Raw genomic sequence first — 22,955 nt, forward strand, 5'->3', positions numbered from 1 at the left:
GCAACAGGCAGAAAGACAGAGAAAAGAACAGGCGGAGAGGCTAAAGAAAGAACAAGCCGAGAAACAACAGAAAACACAAATGGAACAAGAAGAGAGAAAGAAGAAAGAACTAGAGGAAAAGCAAAAGAGAGAACAAGAAGAGAAACAGAGAAGAGAAAAAGAGGAGCAGCAGAGGAAAGAGCAGGAAAAAGAACGGAGCGAGTCCCATGCTGAAAAAGAGCAGCAGAAGCAAACCACCGATGTCAATGTGGACACTACTATAGACCCCAAACTATTTCAAGAATGGCAGAAATTTCATTCCATCATTAGTGGATTGGAATGTTCAAAAGATGGGGACACTTCCAAGACAACTGATACACAGGATGTTACCTCTCCTCAGGTTCTAAGTGGAACCAGCGGCCCACCAAGTTCTAAGGAAGTTGAAGTTATTCCAAAAGACCCCTCTGACCAGATTATTCTACAGATAGAAGATATTCCGCCATTGGATGTTTTCTACAGCCCAAGACACAGGGCAGTTGTAAAGCGATCAAGGAAGAGAAGAAGGATTGATCAACCTTCTATCTTCCCAGAACAAACGGTCACGGGTAAAGTAGTATGGAAGGAGGAATTGGATCCCTCCGATGACTTAACAAAGCTATCACAGTATGCGGGCGCTTATTCGGCGGCAACAATTGACAAAGCATCGGAGGTGAGCCTTCTATTGAAAAATAAGGACCAAGAAATCTTTGCGTTACAGACATAATTGGTTGAAACAAAGCAAAGGGCAGCACAAGCAGAAGAACAGTTGCTGGCACAACAGCAAGAGAACAATCAGTTGACTCAGCAATTGCAAGCGGAAAGGCAAAGGATTGATCAGGGTGCAATCCATAAACAAAAATAATTGTCGGAGGCATTGGAAAATTTGAGAGTGGCGAATGAGCAAATGATAAAGACCAAAGATGAGCAAATCGCTCAAATGTCATCGCATTGGAAAAGATGAAGGGCGTGTCGCAGGTAAAAGAGTTTAAATCAGAGGCATTATTGATAAACAAAGTGTTGATATCTCAGGTCAGACTCTTATGTCAACAGATCGCTCAAGCTGAGCCACTATGTGAGCTAACTACAGCAATAAATCAGCAGGTAGAAAACGCTAGGACTGAACTAGATCAAGCGGACGAGGCCATTACTGCATATCTTGAATGGCAAGATACTGATTTGGGAAAAGCAGCAAAATTGCCCAAGATTATAGAAACGCATAAAGATATACTTTTCACAGAATGGCACACTCAAATGATGAAAGCAGAAAGGGCGGCTTCAAGATGTAAATCAACCGCCAACAATCTAGTGGATCTAGTCAATAACACTCTTTACCTGGCCAATATGATTTCTCAATGTACACCGGGAAAGATGACAACCACAAATACATTAGAGCAAACATGCTACCCTGAATTAGAGGAAAAAGGAAGATTAATCGCTGGAGTTAAAAGCTTAACCTCAGATGCATATTGGCTCTTTTTAATCAAGCCACATACACAGAGATCTGCCCTAAAGTGCCTTACAGACGCAATCGGGTGTATAATTCCCGATATCCAAGATGCCACCTACGCTGCACAGCTCAGTTCGTGCCTCAACAAACCCCCAGAAGTTGAGCCAATGCTTGCATTAAATCAGCTCAGATTCAAAGGAAAGCAGCCGACTTAATGAGTCACCTTCCCGCTTGCTAGATCGCCAACCAAAACAGGATCAGGAGTTATTGATACCAGCTTAGTAGGATTTCTGTTTAGTAGATATTTAAATTAGATTAGTATTTATAGACCCTTTCATTGTTTTGGAAAGGGTCATAAAATTTTGTAACAGACTTAATAGGCTGAAGTTTGCACTACTGTGCTTCAGTCGCTATTCTTTTATGAAATTGGACCAGTTGTTCTGAATTTGACATCAAATTTTTTAATGCAATTGTGCACTATTGCCTTTGTTGAGGACGATTTCTGTGTTGGAGGAAGAACTGCTAATAGCAATTGATATTTGGGAATGTCCCGCAGCTCATATGGTACTTTTATCTACGTCTGAAGTCATTCCTTTTATATGAATTGTTATGTTATATATTCTTGCTATTGTTGGATACATGTATGCGCTGTAACAACAAATCTCTATCTCAGTCCACTATTGGATGTTTTGCGATTTTCCTTTTCCTTTAATCATTCATGTAACAATGATATAAATGATAAAGTGTAGTTATTTCGCTGTTATCGCTTTGTGTAACTATTTATGCACAGCAATCTTGAATAAATTAATATCTATGTTTAGAGACAGAGTCATCTATATGCCTGTCTAAAAGCTCAGATCATCAAACGCTACACTTTAGAGATCGATAAAACCCCCGGGGTAGATTATAGTTATTATATTCCTGCCGATAGTTTTAGTTATTTTCTTATCACTAGCATAATCTATAAGTCGCTCATCCATCCCATTTTATCTATTTCTGGGAAACTGGTCCCATTATCCCCAGTCGGAGCCATTATTCCAAACGGAAAAGGAGTTGTACTAAGGTCCGGACCAGGTGGTTTCCCCTATGTTGTTGCAGCGATTTTCGAGGCATCAACAGAACCCAAAATATCTTCATTTCTGTAATTCGTGTGGGATCCTTTGTAGCCCATAAACAAGTGAATTGTGTTGCCTCCAGCAATCCTTCCTCAAGCGGAGGAAATTGGCTATCCTCCGGAAATTCCCACGCAACAAGCATAATTGATAGCAATAACCAAGTGTAGTGAAATGGCTTGGATTCATCTTACGCCTCATGGCAGTTCACTAAGAAATCCTAGCACGGGTATTTCACCAATTAAATTGTACGCCCTTCGCGCACTGTGCAACCAGGGAAACTACAGGCGTCGGAACTTCATCTGCATGGAATTTCCTCATTGCCTTCCCTGCTAAGATCTGGGTGGCTAAATGAACTGTTGGGTCTGTTATGGATAGAATTGAATACCCCCGTGACTTCTTCACCAGGCCGTAATCTCTCTTCATTCTTTTTGTGAGGTCTTTTTCCTTCATCTTTCCACCAAAATCCTTAGTCAGGTTCAAGCCTTTGTACAACAGGTGCGTGATTCTATGAATTAGCATGTTTGTAATGGGTATAGGCCCTCCTAGCCATAGATAGTTGTCGTGCACCAATGTGAGTAGCTGGCGTACACAGATTGTGTTAATGGGGGTGCAGTGATAATGGGGCACCCATAGTATATTGAGTAACCCCGAGTTCTCGACACTGCTGACCCATACCTTTGTTTCCAATGTGGTAATACCTAACTCTGAATAGTAGATGTGCCTCATGTACTCATCTGTTGCCAAGTGTGGAAACCTAGTGTGATTTGCAACGTCCAAATCCTCCATTTTCAACAGTGGGATCCTCACAAGTTGCGGACCTTCAAAATGGACCTGCTCCAATAGCAGGGGCATGGAAACGATGAACTTCTCAGAATATGGATGCTTTGGGACCTTCGCCTTTCCCTTCCACAGAGGGATATACTCAGGTAGCTTGGTTATGGGTTCTACTCCTTCAGAATCAATGTCTTCTGTTCCCTAGCCTTCTTCTGCCTCCAGGTCCACTACCTTTTGCTTATATTTCTTTAGCTTCTATGTTTCAGAATGCTTTCTTAAGGAAGCACACACCGATATTGGCTTCTTTTGCTTATCCTTCTTTGGTTTGGCTGGTTGGGTTTCTCTAGTAGGGGTAGGCTTCGACCTATGTGACCTCGGTGCCATAGGCGCAGGAGTCAGAGCTTCCATACTTACAACTTCGGGGGTAGCTCCCTCATAGCCAACATCACTAGTACTCACAGCTTCCATAGGACTTGGTGCAAGAATTTTCTCTAGAATAAAATTATGGTTTATCTTAGACAACTTAGAAAACATGGGGCTCGTGACTAAATCTTCCCAAGTCGATCGGTTCATAGGCGACAGATAACAAATCTCACTAATAATTTTGAGAGAGCAAAGTGTTCTCTATTGGACCGACACATGTAATTTATAGGGAGTATTGAATTCAAATCCAACCATTCCCCCTAATTTCTGATAATAAATTTTGTTTTGGCAACAGATATTTAAAGATTTTTGCCTTAAATGCCACCATCCCGCTTCCCTTAATTCTCTTTTGACCGTCCAGTCATGAATAGTGACTCCAACGGTCACTTTCTTGTTGTGCTATGTGGTAGCTTCCTCCATGGCGTAGCTCCCTATGCGCAACTTCCTAGGTTGCCTTATTGTCATGTTTCGTGCAACCTGCTTGCTGCGTGGTCCTTCAAACTGGGCAATGTAGTTTATAGTCCCATACTCCCTTGCAACTACCTCGAGAACTAAGACTATCCTGTTGCCATAAAGTCATTGCGTAGGATTCCTTGTATACAACTTCAATCTACTCCCATTCACTCTTCTTGGAAAAGGTTCCCCATTCAACTTCGTGACTTGAACTGTGCCTCCATCTTTAATTTCTTTGATAATATATGGCCCTAGCCAATGCATATGGAATTTACCCAAAAATTTAGTGAATTTGCTATGATACAATAAGAAAAGATCATTTACCTTGAATGTGTGAAGCTTGATGTGGCAATCGTGCCATGATTTTTCGCGTTACTTCTGTACTTGTTGATGAAATCCTACCAAAAATCGATCCTCTTCCTGCTCCACTAGCTATTTGAGCCATTCCTCCAAGGCCTTGTGATCCACCATACCTATGAGAGATGCTATGCACAGAATAGGCATAATATACTCCATCAGCATTACAACTTTGACCCCATATACCAATCTGAACAAATTTTGCCCTGTCAGCTTCTTGCAAGTAGTCCTGTAAGCTCATAGTGTTGCAGGTATGCGCACATCCCAGTCATTCTTTTGTGTGTTGCAGATCTTTGTCAGCGCATTCTACAAAATATTATTTAAAGCTTCAACCATCCCATTGGCCTGTGGGTGATACGATGTACTCTTCTGATGGTATACCTGAAATTCGTCATTCAATGCTTTGATCGTTTCATTCAGAAAGTGCATAGCTATATCACTCATCAACACTTTCAGGTAGCCAAATCTAGTTAAAACATATTCAAACAAAAACTTTGTTGTCATTTCCCCTGTACAATCCTTAATCGACTATGCTTCTGCCCATTTGGTTAGATATTTCGTTACGATGATGATATAGCATGCAATTGTTTTCTTCCTAGGGGGTTGAATTGGCCCAACAAAATCAATTGCCCATTTCTCAAATGACTACAGAGATACTTGAGGATGTAATGGCAATTCGTCCCTTCGTGATGGTCTACCTGTTCTCTGACGTGCATCGTACGCCTTACAATACACATTGGAATCCTTGTGCAATGTTAGCCACCATAGAACTTCGCGCAACATCTTCTATGCACCTTTCTTTCCTGCATAATGGCCTCCAGCAGCTCTGCCATGAGCTTTAGCAAGAGTGCTATTCCTCTCCAAATCTGGCACATATCTTCGCAATATTTCATCTGCACCCATCTTATACAAATGTCCCACAATGACTGAAAAATCTACGGCTCGCACTACTAATTCCTTCTTTTGCTGACTTGTATACCCTTCTGGTGCCATCCCCCTAGTCAAGAAGTGAATAATATCTGCAAAATGATTATCTACTACACGCATCGCAAAGAGCTACGCATTTGGCAACCCTTCCTCCAGATTATTAGGTTCCTCACCTATTTTGATTCACGATAGATGGTCAGGTCCTGCATTTAACCTTCCTGGCTTCACAGTGGCCTCAAAGTCATACTCCTAAAATAGTAACAACCATCTGCAGCTCTTCCCCCCAACATAGGCTTATTGACCATGTACTTCAAGGCAGAGTGATCTGGGTACATTTCGAAATGCCCTCCTAACAGATAGTGCCTGAATTTTTGCAGTGCATGCACCATGGCCAATATTTCACGCTTAGCCATTGAATAATTCTTCTTAGCCTTCGATAATTTGCTACTCACGAAGGCTATAGGATGGTCCATTTCTCCTTCACTGTCTTGTGTTAGCACTGCACCCAATGCGATGCAAGAGGCATCCACATGAACATGAAACTCCCTTTCCAATCAGGGAATACCAATATTAGTGTTGTGACCATATTTTCTTTCAATACATTAAAGCTACGCTAACATTATTCATCCCAACAGAATGTTGCGTCCTTCTTCAACAGTTTCTCCATGGGCACAGTAATTTGAGCATAGGCTTTGATAAATTTTCGATAATATCCCATATGTCCCAGTGTCACGCACAGCTACTTAACATTCCTTGGGGCCTCCAAATTCACAATCACTGTAATCTTTGTAGGGTCCACCATCAATCCTTGCTTACACACCACGTGACCCAGCAAGATTCCAAAGGGAACACAAAATATACATTTCTTCAAGTTCAGCGCGATCTGGTATCTGCAACACGTATCCAACATCAGGCGCAGACTTGCTACATGGCATTTTACTAATCCGAACACTGTCCAATCATCAAAGTATACTTCCAAGGACTTATGAATGAACTCCTTAAACACCGCTATGACTATGCAAAAATATCGCAGGTGCATTTTTGAGTCCAAACGACATCATAGTGTATTGAAAACAACCCCATTCCATCGCGAAATTCATTCTTCTGCTATCCTCTGGCGTGATCTGTTGTAGTGGCTACAACCACCCTCCAAAATTTTGTATTAGCTTTGTTTTTGGAGTCTCCCTACTAAACTTTCACAACACATTGTCTTGCTTCGTCAAGTATACAAGCTTCAGTGTTTTTCTTGCATAAAGACAACCTGTCGATCAAAGCTTGATGCATTCCCATCATAGGCTGATCACTCGGACTTGGTCCAGATGCAGGCAGAACAACTCCCCCAATAAATTGCACAATTCTGGAGGGAAACCAGCATTCCCTCCAGAAATTTCTCAATTCTATCTGGAAGCCTGCTGAGATCCAAAATTGTGCGATCCTGCCAGTTTGGCTTCACTTAGAAAGCTTCACAATCGTTCCTAGTAGGCCTAGCAATAGTTAGCTGCTTTAACCAAAAATTGCACAAATCTCCTGGGAAGCCAACCCAACTCCCATCCAGAAATGCACTTTTTCTCCCTGCAGTTGAGCAGCCTCATGCATGAGTAGTTAGGTTGACCAGCTCCACCCGGGACCAAGGAAACTTGACTTGCATGTATGACTTGCCTTTTCTTGGAATAGCAAAAGGAAGCATGCAAAAAATATCCCATGATTCATGGAGCTATTTTTAGCAGTCGAAGGTTACATGAAAAATCGTTTTACAACCTTTCCTCCAAGTGTCACTTTTTCCATCAGAGCTCATTCTTTCACATCGATCTTGGAGCTTTGACATCCTAGAGCACATCCAGGACTCTTCAACATCTGGCTTAGCTAATCACGGGTAAGTGGTCTCAACTTGTCTTTTTCAACATTTATGTTGACTTTTCTGTTTTCACTTATGTGAGTGTTGTTTGCTTGATTTATTTGAACACTTGCTGTCATTTACATGCATATTAGATTGTAATAGCACCATTTTAGTTTTCGTTGCTATCTCACTATTGTCACATGCTTGAAACTATTATGCACGAATGGTCACTGCTTTGGCAACTCGCTTCACCCACATGCATGTTGATCTATTTACTAAATCTTTCATTCAATGTTTGCATGCATGATCAATAACTTCTAATTTCACTTAGTTTCACCATGCATTCACTTTCGCATTTGCTTTTAGTTTCGCGTCGGTGAGTCTGGCCAGCCTTGGCTCGGGCTCTGCCTCATCGAGATAGCATTGCATAATCCGGGGAAGGAAGGCTCTGTCTTCCTCTCCAGAAATGTGCATTTCTACCCAGGCACTATCCTCCAGGACTTCTTTATGCATTTCTAAGGGAAAATGATTGCTGGACCAAAAAATTGCACAATGCATTCCCTGAGCCTGCAGTTATTGCCAACAAGAATTGCGCATTGTGCAATCCCATCAGTCAACAGTCATTCTAGATTGCGCACTACACAAATCCAACAACCAGTCTTGCCTCCTAGATAACATAAACTGCCTTTTTACGTAGTTCTGGTAGCCAGTCACGCAGCCTCCCAGAAGAAATTGTGCAATCTTTTCCTATCATTGCCTGGGTATGCGTTATGTCATTCCTCGAATTTGCTTTGGTTTTCACTCACAAATTTCTTGCCATGCATGCTGATTTGTCTCCAGATCTTTCTAGTGTTCTGCCTCTTAGCAGTACATGATCAATGGCCTCCAAGAAAGAAGGATCAAAGGACACTGATGGAAGTGCAACTAGAGCAACAATTGAATAGGTGTCTGCATGTCTATTGATCTATGAAGATACCAAGTTGTTTCTAGACAAGGACATCAAGCTAAAATGGCAAGATTTCAATGAAGCATTTACAGGAACTTTTAGGGAAGACCTCGAAGACTGCCAGGTGTATGTGAACATTCACAAGTTTGGATTTTGTTGAAAATGCAAAAAGATGATGGAGCTTAGTGGAAAGGAGTCGCCTTCACTAAGTGGGCACGCATGCTATTTTTGGCGCAATGTCTATTTTTAGACATATGGATCATGGTCTATGAGATGCAGGATGCTATTTGTGGATGATTGGTCATGTTGGTAAAAATAGATGGACTTCTATTTTTAGACATATGGGTGGTTTCTATTTTTAGAATGCCAGTCTAAAAATAGAACAGTCGAATATTATTAGCTCTTAATAATATTTGGACTATAAACATTATCTTATCCTCTTGGAGCACTTCAGTTCGAGCTACAAATGTGGCACATGCAACTGCCAGAAGGAAATACGCTTTTCTTATGGGTTAGTTGAGCTATTGCATGAAGGACTTCAGTTAGAACTCAAGTGGTTGAGTTTGGTGGAGTTGATTGAGGAGTTGATGGAGTTGTGTTCAGTTTGACTTAGTTGAACTAGTTGTATTTAGTCTAACTAACAAATACACTACTTATGAGTGGTGTGAATTAATTATTAATTAATTCACTAATTATTAACTCATAAAGCAACTAAATAATACATCAATTAACTCAGTGCATGGACAATTCAGTGGAGACAAGTGTTAGAGGTGAGTGAAAGGGCAAGACAGCTGTCAGTTGTGGCTATAGTTGTGCATGAGATTTGCACAATCAATGGATTGAGTATTGCCAATGAGGATTGCATGGTTCAGCCAAGGGAAATACAAGTTTGGATCAGTGATTCTCATCTATTCTCATGCAGGATTGCACAGTGGAGGCAGGCAAGCAGCGGAGGAGATTTGAACCTGTGATTGATTCATATCTGAGCTAGTTTGTGTGTAACAGGTGGAGATAGTACTGAGTACTTGTGAGGAGTATTGTACTATGTATTGTTGCATGTTCTCAGTCAATATAATATACAGATAGTGTGGGGTTTTCAACTGTATGCTTTCCCTGGGTTACATATTGTGTTAATGTGCGCATGCGATTGATGTTTCATTGTTTTAATTCCGCAAAATTGATGATCAATGTAGAGGAGGTTATGTATTATGCATGTATTCCACAATAGTGTATAATCAGGATAATCTCTGTGAAAAAGTGTCATATTATTCAAAATTTCTACATGGTATCAGAGCAGAGTTGATCATCAGATCTATTATTCAGAAAGTGATTACATTTTATTTCTTCAGGCAGAGTCTATAATCGGGCCAGGTAGCCTCTGGATTCATCCTTATTTTGGAAGGTGAGATATCCGGTAAAAGCCCATACAGTCAATCTTTGTACGAGAAATACTTTGTTCTCACGAATTTTAGATCAGAATCAGTTTAGTTTTGAGCTGGTGGAATTCGAATTTGCAGCAGTGTTTTCTTGGTGTCAAAGTTGAAATGTCTTTCAACGGATTGCAATTGGAGTATGCCCTTGCGGGCAGCTCGAATTATATTGCATGGAAAGACAGGATGGAGGCAGTGTTAGATGACAATGGGCTGAAGGAGTTCGTAGAGGCTGAGGTCCCAAAGCCTACTGATGCTGCTCACGTTGAGGTTTGGCAAAAGAAGACAGGAAAGTGTCGAAGGATTCTATTAGAGGGCGTGAAGGATCACATTGTATCCAGCCTGGATGGAAAGGCTTCTCCATATTTGATGTGGAGAGTGTTGACAGATCTATTCCAAAGCAAGAGCGACCAGAGGAAGTTGGCACTCAAGGATAAACTTAGAAACATTAAGTGTGAGAATGGAGACAGTATGCCCAGGTATCTCACGAAGTTCACCCAATGCCGGGATGAGCTGGGAAGTGTGGGGGTGACTGTCGATGATGAGGACTTGGTGAGCTTGGCTCTCCTTGGTCTTCCGAAGAGTTGGCATTCCTATAAGGACTCTGTCAATGGTTGGGAGAAATTGCCAGGATGGGAGAGACTTTGGTTAGATCTTGTGCAAGAGGAGATCAGGAAGAATACCAGGGACATATCTTCATCAAAGGCATCCGATGAAGAAAATTGTGCTTTGGCTGCCAAAGCAAAGAAGGGGAAGGAGAAGGGTTCTCTTTCCGAATCTAGTTCTTCCAATGATGGGAAGAAGGTTGACAAATCGAAAGTGCGATGCTTTCATTGTCATGAGGTGGGCCATTTTGCTACAAATTGTCCGCAGAGGAAATCCAAGGAAGGATCTGAGGAAGGATCTGAAGGTGAGGCACTTTCTTCACAGTTTGAGTTGGATTTCACACTCTTCACATGCATGGTTTTATCCATGGTGGGAAGTGGTTGGTTTCTTGACAGTGGAGCTTCTTTCCACATGACCGGTGATAAGAGTTTGTTCAGTACTTTAGAGGATAAAGATCTCCGGATACTCATAACGATGGGTAATGATGAGAAGTATAGTGTCTCAGGTGTAGGCACGGTTATTTTTCAGAGGGAGCATGGAGCTCACCTTACCTTGACCAATGTCAAGTATGTACCAGGACTGAAGAGAAACTTGGTTTCGATTGCGATGCTGGAAGACAGAGGCTATGATGTAGTCTTCAGTAAGGGAAAGGTTTTCCTTAGACACATCATCACTAGACAGGTGAAGCAGATTGGTTCACGGGTCAAGAACCTGTATGCTCTTGAGGTTCAAGATGCATGCAAAGCCTTGAGCAGCGAGGCAAGTGATGGAGACTTTGTGGTTGAAAGGGAGCGTATATTACCTCTCAACATGCAGAGCCAAAAGAAGTCTCAGATGATTGTGGAGGAGCCACGATTGGTGCAACAGCTTCAGGAGGTCGTGGAGCAGCCAAAACAGGGGAAGCTGAGTGGAGATAGAGTAGAGACATCTAATCATGCAGAGACCTCCAGTAGGGGGAAACTTTGAGCTAGGTGGGCTGAGGGATCACATGCAGCCATACCTCCAGGTAGGATGTGGGGTGATGTGCATTGATCATCCCAAGGAGGAGGGGCAGGATCCTTGAGGTACCCAACCTCTTGGATGAGACCTTACTATGGGAGCCCCGATGTGGAGTAGCAGGAATTGACTAATTGGGTAGAGACAGATGCAGATGGAGCAGAAAAGAGAGTGACAGTGTAGGGAATCCCAAGATAGCGCATAGCTAGCAAGCTGCAACAATGCGAGAGGCACAAGTGTTTTGCACAGTGCTAGGTGGCATAGAGAGGTGTGCAATGGTGCGAGATGCATGGAGATGTTGTAGTAGCACAGATGTTAGAGAGGGAGCACTTGTCAGTAGCAGGTAGAGCTTCAGTATCAAAGTATGTTCCTAGCCCAACAAAGTAGTCAGTTGGGAGTGTTTTTGTTCCAAGTGTTGTTGGAGCAAGTGGACCGAGCAAATGTGTTGCATGCAGAACATTCCAAAGTTGCATGATAGGGGTTGTAGATAATCCATATCTTGTTGAGAGGGAGTGTTGAAAATGCAACAAGATGATGGAGCTTAGTGGAAAGGAGTTGCCTTCACTAAGTGGGCCCGTAGGCTATTTTTGGTGCAAATTCTATTTTTAGACATATAGATCATGGTTTATGAGTTGCAGGATGCTATTTTTGGATGATTGGTCATGTTGGTAAAAATAGATGGACTTCGATTTTTAGACATATGGGCGGTTTCTATTTTTAGACTGCCAGTCTAAAAATAGAACAGTCGAATATTATTAGCTCTTAATAATATTTGGACTATAAATATTATCTTATCCTCTTGGAGCACTTCAGTTCGAGCTACAGATGTGGCACATGCAACTGCCAGAAGGAAATACGCTTTTCTTATGGGTTAGTTGAGCTATTGCATGAAGGACTTCAGTTAGAACTCAAGTGGTTGAGTTTGGTGGAGTTGATTGAGGAGTTGATAGAGTTGTGTTCAGTTTGACTTAGTTGAACTAGTTGTATTTAGTCTAACTAACAAATACACTAGTGATGAGTGGTGTGAATTAATAATTAATTCACTAATTATTAAATCATAAAGCAACTAAAGAATACATCAGTTAACTCAGTGCATGGACAATTCAGTGGAGACAAGTGTTAGAGGTGAGTGAAAGGGCAAGACAACTGTCAGTTGTGACTATAGTTGTGCATGCGATTTGCACAATAAATGGATTGAGTATTGCCAATGAGGATTGCGTGGTTCAACCAAGGGAAATACGAGTTTGGATCAACCATTCTCATCTATTCTCATGCAGGACTGCACAGTGGAGGCAGGCAAGCAACGGAGGAGATTTGAACCTGTGATTGATTCATATCTGAGCTAGTTTGTGTGTAACAAGTGGAGATAGTACTGAGTACTTGTGAGGAGTATTGTACTATGTATTGTTGCATGTTTTCAATTAGTATAATATACAGATAGTGTGGGGTTTTCAGCTGTATGCTTTCCCTGCGTTACATACTTTGTTAATGTGCGCATGCGATTGATGTTTCATTGTTTTAATTCTGCAAAATTGATGATCAATGTAGAGGAGGTTATGTATTATGCATGTATTCCACAATAGTGTATAATCAGGATAATATCTGTGAATAAGTGTCATATTATTCAAAATTTCTACATATTTTACTGAATTGCATGTAGATACCCCGTGTTTCCATGCGCAGACATGATACACTAGATCATCTTGCACATTGATCCCGAGACGATGACTTTGAGCAGTGTTAGCAAGACGAATATTGCAACCTTCTGGGCACAAGATTATGTTGAGATGTATCAGATGTCAAAGCTAGTGACTATCATGGAGACTCCCTTCAACTTACCCAACAGTTGTGCCAACTCCAGAGACATTCTTAAGAACTAGGTAAAAGATCTGAGTAGATTCAGAATGACACCCAACCAAGTCTAAAAGACGAATATACTACAAAAGGTGTATCAATACTTGGTCATATTTTCATGTCGAATGTATGGCCAAGAAAGCACGGAAACCTTCCCATAGATTTGGGTGATCGCGCTAGACCAACTGGAAAGAGAGGGAAAACCATGTAACTAGTTAGGAATGTTGGCTCATCAGCTTAAGGAATAGGTAATGAAGGTTTGAAAGTCACCTGGAGGTATGCAAGAAGAGATATACATGTATGCGTACATCTTAGATGTAATATGTGCCTGACAGGCGTTCTCGAGCTTGGAGTGGGTATGGTCACCGAGGAGACTATTGTGAATGCATATTGTCAGTTTTTATTTGAATGTAGCTTTAGAGGAGTTATCACATGACCGTTGGATCATTTTGTCACCCTAGTTTACAAGATGATATTCGAAGATGATCCACCCTGCATGTTGAGGGTAGCAATGGAGGCACTACTAGACATTGCTAATTGGTACGCCTTACTGTCTGAAACCTTCATATGAATGTTCACTGCGGAGAAGCCTTCACATGTTCTACCAAAGTTTTCCTTGGACATACTCATCATGTAGGAAGTAGCATACCACATCTTGGCAGGATTGACAACTAGACTGCACCGGAAGAAGAAGGCACCTTGGCTCGCTCTTCCTTTGCAGATTGGGTTATATGAGATTCATAGTTTCAAGCGAGCGGATGTTGAAGTAGAATAGATGAGGAAGTATCCATTCGACCCCCAAAGTTACAATCCATATGACCGACATTGTATTGTGAGAGATCACTACATGAGAGTACAATTCAACTAGATCCACGGGGCACTTCATTGGGCTGAGGGGGACCCATGGAGATATTGCTACAATTTCTCTAGACCCAATGAACAAGTTGGATTTGCCATGGAGTGGTTAACAAAGCAACATGAAGCATCATCCAGGAGAGCACCAGTACCAATAACAATAGAAGTAGAGGAAAACATACCAGTGCGCTACAAGGGAAAGAGGAAGATTGTTGATCGGATGGAGGAAGAGCAAATCTGCAAGTTCTGAGTAGATCCACCAGTAGAGAGAGTAGTTTTGGCTATAGATGCAAAGAGGCAATACATGACAAGTGAATCACACAAAGGCAGAGGGAGAATAGAATAATGGAGGAAACATAGAAGGAGTTGATGAGCTGAAGGAGCAACTCCGGAAGCAACAAGAGCTGCGCTAACAGGAGAGGGAAGCGCAGTAGGAATAGGTACAATAGGGGGTGCAACATGTACAAACAGATGAAACAACACCTATAATGGTAGTGGACTCATTAGAACAGCTAGCATCAGGCAGACAGGGTGAACCATTACAAGAGTATGACTTCACTTGTGAGATAGAGCAAGCACTTCAACACTTGGATATGGATATCGAGCAACAAGAATTGGAACAGGACATCGGCCTTATGCCTCATCACCAATAGGTTGACTTACATGCTTCACCATATCCAGATGATGAGCAAGTATCAAGCGACCGAGGAGGCACTGAGATCCTCGGAGATCAGCCAGAAGGAGAGATGCACGACATCTCATTTGACGAGTCTCAAGATAGAGTTGTGTAGTCTCATAGAGTGTCGACTTCGGATGATCATACATCTCCTATACAAGTTGAGGAATGAGTGATCATGTCTGACGTGTGAAAACATCCATCAGCCTTAGCTGATGCAACCAGAGTGTATGCCGAAGCCACTAGATCAAGTGTTCACTTTCAGATAGCTAAGAATGAGAGAATGGCTAAGGAACTACATATGACCAAGCAAGGAGGAGAGTTGGTGATAGCATTTTCTCGAGCTGAACTAAAGAAGGAAATACTAGATGAAGTATTGTCCATTGACATAGTTATGCAAGCATTGTACTCCAAGTTTGGCACTCTGCATAAGGAAGTCGTCCATCTTAACGTATGGCAACAACGATGTTCTAGAAGAGCATGCATCTTGACCAACTTGCATGTTGCTGTTGATTACATGCAAACATGGATGATGAGATATAAGGGATCCCCACTTCAGTTACCTAAGATGATGACTGTTAGTGTGGTCGAGCTGAAGGCACATATCCGGAGTCAGAGCCAGAACTATGAAGAGCTCCCGTAGCTCATCACTAGTATATAGGATTCCCATGCATATGTGTTCAAGAGTATGGATGTTGTGGTGCACGCACATGCGATCCCATCTAGTGGGACTCTCACCCAGGTGAAGACAAAGGAATAGGTTGGACTAGAGCTTGACTCGTACTTTGAAGAGTTGATGCACATCGCCACCAACCTAGAACTTCCCATCAGTGCAAACATCATGCACAAGTATGTTGTTGGTCCAGCCACATTGAATAAAATGATGCCCATGCTCACAGATGAGTTGGATAGAGTAGCCCGAGCAGTGTACTTGGATGCTATGGAGGCAAGAGTCAAGTTCTAGAAAGATTTTACCTTGGAGCACACAAACACCATTGTAGACTACTAATCTTCGCATCATTATGTTACTGTTGATCAACGTGAGGATGTCGAGGAGTTGGACTTCCATGGTTGCCTAATTCATAGTGATGTCTAGCATGGCTTGCTGAAGCCATTTCTGTCACATGGGTACATGTGCATTGTAATGTAACGTCTTGTCAAGTGTAAGTCAAGTGTCAATAGTTGGATGTAACAGTCATAGAGTAGATGAAGATTCATGACGGTAGTTGAACTGTCACAAAGGGGAATGTGAAGGGTCACCCCACCCTTTGCTATAAATAGTCCCTCATAACTCATTGTAAAGGATTTTGGTCAGCCAAGCTTCCGATAAGACTATCATGGAGAGAGCTTGGACAATATTGTAGCGAGGCTTAGCTTCTCCACTATGCAGAGCTAGTACATCTCTTCGGAGGATCAGGTAGTTGTGGCTGTAACGTTCCATTATCGGAACTAGTGGTGGGACATGGATGTATTATATGACTAGAACTTACACTTGTTAACATAAAAAGAGCCAGCACATTTCATGCATATGTTGTATTGCTTTCTATGCTATCTGGTTTACTATAAATGATATATGTATCTATTTACTTACACATGCATGATAGATATCTGTGTATGTACGTAGGAATATTTTTGAAATGTGCTATTGGTTTAACCATCGCTTTGGATTGCTTGCTAACTTTCCTTCCACGTCGTGATGTATCTTTGCTCGTGTGTTCCCTTCTTAACTGCATGCTATCATAGGTTTCCAAGGGGTGCTCTCATCTCAAACCCCATGTGTTAGAACCTCTCATGCACCTTCCTTGGCTCGCTGCAGCTGTCACACCCTTGCTACCAACAAAGTTATCTTACTTGCCTCTGTTCAAAATTGTGGTCAAGTCATTACCATACGACCCACTACTGGGACTCCTACACCAAACGGTCTGAGGTCTAATTGGTACTTATTACTAGGATGTTCCACTGACATGTTGGCGGGTCCAGCACTGTCAAAATTTATGGCACTAGAAGGAGGGCCAGATGACAAGCTATGTCCTCTCATCCTTTTTTAAACCTTTGTATATCTATCATGGATTCTTGCACTCTTTTCCATCCACGATTTTTTTCGAATCACGAAGATGTCACCATCACGAGGGAGTTTTTCAATCACTTATCCACTTACACGTATGATGGTGAAGGTGAAGTGGCCTGGCCTCAGTTCTTACATGAATTGCTTTCCATGCTTCATGAGGAGGATGGATGTTCTAACAAACATGCCAGTTTGCTACTTGCATACATAGTTCGCAAAGCTCCACATCGGTGGCTGTGCAACCTACCAGCTGACAACATGCACTCACTTGAGCACTTTTGTGATCTCATTAAAGACACTTTCCATCATTTTGATCCAGACCATCTTGACCAAAAACTGTTACAACAATGGAAGGCTTGGCATGAATTGACTATGGAGTTTTGGCAACGCTTCTGTGATTTGAAATTTTAAGCTCTGAAGAGCAATATGAAAATTTTATATCTTTGGGACTGGTTTGAGTATTGTGTTAAGAAATATTCTCGTCCCAAGAAGAAGTTTGAAATCAAGGCTTGCTCAACATTCTTGAGTGATGGAGCTGCATAATCCTAGACAGATGTGGTCACTGTCACAAGTGACTGTCCACCATCCCCTCATCGAAAAACTCCATCACTGTAGAGTGATGTTGAAGATCATGTTCACACACCTATTTAGCTGTCACATCCTCCCAACATCACTTCATTTAATTTTCATGCAGATTTGGTTTTGAGTCCATCAATTTGTCATATGCCTTTTGTTCCACAACCTCCGTCTTCACACTCGATTTTTCCTCCTTACAATATTGCTTTGTGTTCTTCCATTCCTGAATCTACACTTGTTGTAGCGAGGAACAAGCCACTGATGGAGTCGATGTTGCACAACCAACATGCACTGTCATTCATGAAGAGTATGAGTGGGAGATTGAGCATCAACACTCGGTGAAGGATGACTCCCTTCCATTTGAGCCTCCTTTGTTCTTCCCTGACATCTTTGGTGAACCTGCCATCCATGATTTATCATGTGTATCTTCATCCATGAATGCACCCATTGTTGATCACCCGTAGGATACATCGGATGTCAGTCCATCATCCGACAACTGAGAGGATAAGTTATTAATTGAAAATCCACTTGTTCTTTCATTTGCCTTTTCTGGAAATAGAGAGGATGAATTTGTCAGCTTTTCATCTACCCCTCTGTTTGATTCATCAGATCATGAGGATGCCGATGAAATCATTGATTTTTCTAATCGTGGCTGTCGTGATGCATTTACTCCCATATTTGATCATGATCACAATTCTATCAAAGTTGATTTTTCGAAGCCACTGGTTTATGATGATCTATCTAACGATGAAGTCAAAACACCGAAGAATGTCATGGCACTTCAACTTTAGTTGATGGTCATGTCAGGCCCTTGCTCTCTGGGGTTAGTCTCACATCCGATCAGGAAACTGTTCAATCACCCAAGGCTCCTCATCACTCATATGTATGTATTTAAGATCAATCCCACACACATATGATACTTCCTCCACTCAAACTGCACGATCCTTTCTCTCATGCATTGGAGGAATATTACATTGCAAGCATGCATGCATGACACAAGCTGTCTTTCTTTCTTTCGTATGCTTGCATGTCATAGTCAAGAGTTTTCTTATGCTTTAAAGCTGCATGCAGTGTCACACAACACCGTGGTAAGTCCATAGAATTCTCGTCATACACTTGCACTCACTTTTGTCCTGTGGGCACCTTGAAGCATGAAGTGTGGTTATCTTCATTGTTATATCTTTCTTGCTTACTGGTTCTCATAACTAGGTTTCTTGCGGACCAAGCCTTAACCAGCATGGGCCAACCAATGCACCGATGGCTCCATTGGAAATATCACTTCACATATCAGGCCCATGCACCATTAGTTTAGGAGTAGGAGTAGTATTTTCTTTCAGTTAGTTTGCTTGAATGCTTGTTTACTTGGTTTGTTCGCTTGTTTTTTTGCATACTTGTTTGCTTACATTGCTTTCACTTTTGCTTCTACTTCTGCTTTGTTTTTTGTTTGTTAGTTTGCTTGTTTTGTGCGTACGTTAGTTTCGCATGAAATCATGTATGGATCTTGAAACAAGCTGGGTAAAATACAAGAGGTCTTGTGCAGCTATCGCTAATTTGTTATCTCTCATATTGCCTCTGTATGAATATCTTCTTACTTTTAGTCCATGATAAGTTGAAGGAAAATACGTATTGTTCGAAGTGAACCTTGGTGAAAACATAGCACTTGTGTGCTAACGAGTGTCACCTACTCTAGTCTGTTGTTTTTGGGGTAATCCTTGTCAGCTCAGTCAAGTAAAGTAAGGTGAGGGGGAAACCTTAATAGGCACGTTAAAGGTATAATAAACTACTTCTTTGCTGGAACAACCTCTTATGCTCTCAATAAGTCGAGATCATTCTTCCACCTTTGAAATGATTAAGTGTTATGCACAGTTACGAAAAAAAAATGTAAAAGTGAAAAAAAAAGATTGAAAAAACGAAAATGAATAAGGCGAAAGAAGAGAAAGGATTCTTGCATAGAGAGGTGATGCAAATAACTCCGTTGGGGTACTGTCTAGGGCTGCTAGCAACGAAAGAACACCAGAGATGAAACTAAGACTCTGACGACTATACTGCTTATGCACCATGTTATAGATCCATTTGGGCACATCAACCCAAACCTACAGATCAGTACTATTAGGGCCCATCAAACCATAATTCAGTTGTTACATGTCATAAATAAGTCAACCATTATAATGCCTAGCTTCCCAAGAAGTTTCATGACTAAAATCATCCAAAAACTACCTCTAAGAAGATCAGCGCAAGCAAGCCTTCATTAGGGTGCGCTGCAATGTAAAACATACACTAATAGGGTGCTATGCAGTGCATTTGAGCCCTCTTTGGCTTGCGCTGGGAAATTTGAGCGAAATTGCATTAGGGTTTGGGAATATTCTTATTCATTGGATGCATCTAGAAGTTTCCCAAGTTTATCTACTCCTTTGAGTTTGTATTTGGATGAGAAAGGGAGTTAAGGAACATCAATCCCTTTATCCCTTCCTCCATGGAACTAAATCCTAAGTTTTGGAGGGCATTCATTATCACCATTTATGGCATAACTTCCTTCATTCACCTATAAAAATACCACTCATCTAAGTGATCAGGGGCTAAAAATCATTGAATTATAGGGAGATGCTATTAGTATGAGACTTGAGTTGATTCCAAGTATTGTAATGATGTCAAAATGTATTGCTTGTTATGAGGAGAGGATGGGATTAAACTGGAGGAGTGATGCTGAATCGAGTAAATTGGGTTGTAACTCTTCCTTTTACTAATAAAGTGTTCAAAGCTTTTTCCATATTATTGTGTTATTCATTTATGCTTCCATATGTGTATCATGTACTTGATTCCATGCTATGTTTAATCAATAGATCATTATCATATGCTTTGATTGGTTTTTGTCTTCTGTCTGTGTGCGGGTACTCTTTAAGCAGATTAAGTATGGAGAGGAGTGACATAGTTGGTCAAGGGAGATAAGGAGTAAGTGAAAGCTACAAGTAGGCTTATTTACCTCTTATTTAATCTGTTGATCATAGAAAAAGTAGAGAATGCTTTGTAATGTTGCTCCAGACTTAGCTACTAGTCTAGGGGTTTAAGCGTTTATCTATAGACACTAAAACTTCCAAAAACAAATTGGCAACTCTGCTGGGGAGTGATCATCCATCTTAGTAGCTTATCAGCCTCTTAATACATTTCTACATATTATACTTATGGTCATTGATTGAATTTTAGTCCTCTTTCATTGAAAATTGAGCGAAAACTGTGCCAAATTGCCTTCAAAATTGCTTACTGCCACCAGCACAGCCCAATGAATGACACAGTGTGCTGCAATGCACTTCCCACATAGATCCAGTGTGCTTTAGCGCACTATCTCTCACTACTGCCTGCGCTGATCCCTTGAGGGTTAGTTTCCCATCCAGGAGCTGAAGTTTTTGAGCCAATTTTCTCCTATTTGAATGACTTTCTAAATGTCAACGATGTCTTATATCTTAAAATAATGTTTCATCTCCTTACCTGGCCCTACTTAGACTAGGATTGATAAATGTTTCTTATGTATTTACTTTTCATTTTCAATCTATAGTCGAAAGTTAGTTTTTTGATCGACTGATCTTTAACGAAAGAAAGTGTCGTAAAATCGTCTTTTCCTTCGAAAATTGAATTGTCGTCAAATCTTCATTCATGAATGATCGATTGATTGATGTGTGTAAATGATTAGTCTTTTCATTGAAAGTGTTTTAATTCCTCATTTCTTTGAAAATGAAAGTGTCATAAAGTCTTCCTTTCCTTGAAAAGAAATTGTTGCAAAATCATCATTTTCATGAAAAGAGTTTATTGATTGATTGTGCATTAGTTTTCCTTTTTGTTCATTCACATTAAGGGAAATTGAAAAGAAATACATGCATGTTGCATTGAAAAAGTTTGTGTTTGCTGATAAGGAATAGTGTAGGGAATTTGCATTTAGATTGTGCTCTTTGCTCTTTGATCAAAAGAAATATGATTGCTCTATCCCGAAGTAGCTAGGGTTTTCATCGTTAAATTGAATGGAAAGAATTCTTATCATGATAGTTGCATTCCTAGGAGTTTCAGAATACATCACATGGTGGACTTGAAAGGAAAATTCCTAAGCAAGATCAACTTAAAATAAACATCAATTTACCTAATGGAGCATTGTCATTAACACAAAAATTTAGTTGTTCTAGGCTCGAGACATGTTTCGGCGTCATAAAACAAAGCAGCTGTCACTAACTCGTCTGTAATACATCCTAAGTGTGATACCTCATTCCATGTACGTGAGTATATCGTAGCTTGTCCATGTACCTTTGGGTATATAGGGCAGTGTTACAGTAATAAAGTATATGGGAATTCTCTCACTGTGCGGTTTTGCATTAGACAATGCTTATATGGACTGAGCCTCCACATACCTTCGGGTATATATGGGATGAAAACTATAGGTTTCTATCCATCCTTAAGTAATCGAGTCGTCCGCCTTGTAAACAGTGATACACCAAACACAGTGTTCGGGGAGATTCCCTTCTCGTACTTCTTGGTTCGCCAGGAGGTATTCTGTAGTTCATAGTTGCTTGGTAAACCTTTTGCCTAGATTATCCCTCTTTTGTTTTGTTATGTTACTTTGATTAAAATAAAATTAATTGACTGCGCATAACATCCTCCACTCTCACTCAGTTTATCTTAGGTTGAAACATATGGCGACAAATCTGAAGTCCACCGATCAGGGAATTCCTTTTGATGGGAATCCTAGTCCTTTTCCTCCTTTTAGCAATACTGGTGCTCCTTATATGGCTACATTATCCCTACCATGATTTACCATTGGCTTGCCAGTATGGTTGTTTTCAACCTCCTTGGTTCAAAATGTCGTGATTTCTCCGTAATCGAGTATACCTCCAACTGGACATCCAGTTCATCCTAAAGTTGACCCTTTGCCTTCTTCCTCGGTTGTTTCTTCCTCCCCTTCTTCCTATTCTCTTGGTGAAAGTATTGGTACTAGTAACCAAGTGGCTAAGAAGAAGAAGAAAGGGAAGAAGAAGAAGAAGCAAATTCAGCACAAGGGAAACCAAGCAACCATTGCTTTGAATGCAACATCTGAAGAGAAACTATCCATCAAGCCTCACAAAGTTTGATATCCATGCAAACTTTATGTGTGAGACCATCTTCTTTGAAATTGTCCTTATATTCCTTGGATCTTAGAAGAATGGTCTTCTTTTTCACATCATCCTATGTCATCAACTTCTCAAGATCATGTCAGTGACACACCATCAACTAGTGGTAGTAAAGTTCATGGAAAGAAGGGTAAAGTTAAGTTTCCATGTAGTTTATGTGAAGGGAATCACCCCATTCACCTTTGTCCCTATCTAGATGAAGCCAAAAAAGTGTTGGATAACCATCCTGCTTCACCGCAACGACTTCCATCTAGTTACAGGAAACTCTCCCAAAATCCTTCACTAGTTGATGAATTGATTGACCAAAATCAACTGTCGGTCAAACCCACTCTCTCTAAAAGTGAATCTTATGAGTCTACACCCAACCTTAATCAACATGTCAAGGTAACAGTTGACCCGATTTCACCTTCAGTAAATCATACCTTTTCTGAAGAGAGTGAATATGATACCACT

This window comes from Pinus tabuliformis, chromosome 7 (genome assembly GCF_031772625.1).
Source record: "Pinus tabuliformis cultivar Carrire ecotype Pingquan chromosome 7, CPIR1, whole genome shotgun sequence".
Classification (NCBI taxonomy): Eukaryota; Viridiplantae; Streptophyta; class Pinopsida; order Pinales; family Pinaceae; genus Pinus; species Pinus tabuliformis.